The following is a 2,407-nucleotide window of genomic DNA, read 5'->3' as shown; positions in this document are numbered from 1 at the left end:
GGGGGGGGGGTCAAAATGGTCGGGAAATTGCGTTACGTAATTTATGGATGGCCCCTGTTGACGTTCTGCGCTCCATCCCGCATGACGTGCGATATTCACGTTAAAACGTGCAAGATGCTGCAGGTCGAGACACGCTGCTGCGCGCAGCGCAATTCATGTATCATACGTCACGCTGGATATGGAGCGCGGAACTTTAACACGAAAACACACACAACTTTCGATGATATATGAGTTCTCTAATTTTTTTTTAACCAAAATCTTCATTGTGAAACGAGCTATCGTAATCAGTCAAGCAAAGCATTGAATTCATTTGAGAAGTAAGAACGAATTTCATTTGTTTATCAAAATTGTTGCTAATTTCATCAATATTTATGCAACAATGGTAAAATGATTTTTATTTTTTAAAATCAACATATTTCACAAAACACGCAACAAATTATGGCGATAGTTTGTACCCATCGAGAGAAAAAAATTAATTGCGAGAACAATGCTAAAAAAGTTAAATAAAAATAACGATACAAAAATGAAAATTTTGTAAAAATGTTCTAGGGCCACTTTTATTTATGTCAAACTCTAGCTTATCACGCATTCCCGAAGAAAAATCACAACCCGCATACAAAAAAAGTGGCCCACTTGACAAATTTTTACACAATACTATAATAATGGAGTGTTTTTTCTGGTACCTTTTTTACTTTTCTCACTTTTAGTGAGGTAACAATTAATTCAAGTTAACAAAAATAATTGTTTAAACAATTTATTATTTTTTATAACTATCTTCCCTTAGATACATTTTTGTTTTTTAAATTTATCTTTTTTAGTTAAAAAATTAACGTTTTGGTTGAGAATTCTTGAAATTTGTCAAAAGTCCGTCTTTTTTGATACTAAATTATTCTTGTCATTAAAAAATTCATCTTTTTTAGTTGGAAATTCAACTTTTCAATTGAAAATTCTTGAATTTTACTGAAAATACGTCTTTTTTAGTATAGTACATTAATATTCCTATAGTTGAAAGCAGGTCGCAACTTCCCATATAGTGATAGAAAAGTGAACAGGCACGTTCGAGCTCGCGTTCGACGAATCTGTTTACATTATTGGATGTAAACATTCCTATCGATTAAGTTGCAGCGATCGTGCCGAATTCGAGTGGAGCTCATTTAAGGCTTTTAGCATTTATTTAATCTTCAAACACTTTAATTATTAAAACAATTTTCATAAATGGCTCTTCTTTAAAGAATAAATTTAATTCATTATGTGGCGTTGTAAATTTACAAGGACTATTAATTATTTAAACAATTTTTAATTAAAATGAAGAGTTTAACTTTTTTCTACGAGAGAATTTGTTCGCGGAATCAACTAACCCTTTTCTATGTTGCTTTACAAAAGAACTGAAAATTATTTAAACAATTTTAATTTAAAAACTAAGAGTCTGCCCTTTTTTCTGCAAGTCAATTTGTTTACGGAGTCGACTAAGAATGTCTACCCGGTGACTCTATTCTATATTGCTTTTCAAATTTACAAACACTATTAATTATTTAAACGATTTCACTTAAAAAATTTAAAGTTTGGCCTTTATTCTACGAATTAATTTAATTTCGAACTAAACTAATAATGTCTATCCGATGACTTTTTTCTATGTTGCTTTTTAAATTCACAAGAACTATTAATTATTTACACAATTTTAATTTAAAAATTAAGAGTCTGCCCTTTTCTCTACAAGTCAATTTGTTTACGGAGTTCACTAACAATGCCTATTTTTATTCTTTTGCTTTTTTAAATCTTTTTTTTTTGCTTTGCAAGTTCAAAAAAAAAATTAATTATTTAAACAATTTTACTTTAAAAATTTATTGTTTGACCTTTATTCTACGAATCAATTTGTTTTCGAACTAAACTAATAATGTCGATCCGATGACATTTTTCTATGTTTCTTTGTAAATTCACAAGAACTATTCATTATTTGAACAATTTTAAATAAAAAATTAAGAGTTTGGCCTTTTTTCTGCAAGTCAATTTGTTTACGGTGTCGACTAAGAATGTCTATCCGGTGACTCTTTTCTATATTGCTTTAAAAATTTACGAGAACTATTAGTTATTTAAACAATTTTATTTAAAAAATTAAGAGTTTGACGTTTATCCTACGAGTTAATTTGTTTTCGAAATCTTTCTACTGAATCTGAATAAACCAAGGTATGTCGCGCGCGTAAGAGCTTCTAGTTTTGTTTAAAAATTCATCATTTTTAGTTGAAACTTCAACTTTTTTGTTGAAAAATCTTGAATGTTATGACAAATTGTTCTTTTTTTAGTAGTCAATTAATTTTTCAGTTTAAAAATTCTTCTTTTTTAGTTGAAAATTCAACTTTTTGATTCAGAATTCTTGATTTTTTTTCATTCGTCTTTGTGGGAGTAAATT

Source organism: Belonocnema kinseyi, chromosome 1 (assembly GCF_010883055.1).
Source record: "Belonocnema kinseyi isolate 2016_QV_RU_SX_M_011 chromosome 1, B_treatae_v1, whole genome shotgun sequence".
In the NCBI taxonomy this organism is placed as follows: domain Eukaryota; kingdom Metazoa; phylum Arthropoda; class Insecta; order Hymenoptera; family Cynipidae; genus Belonocnema; species Belonocnema kinseyi.
The sequence above is the reverse complement of the archived record's forward strand: the minus strand, read 5'-3'. Positions refer to the sequence as shown.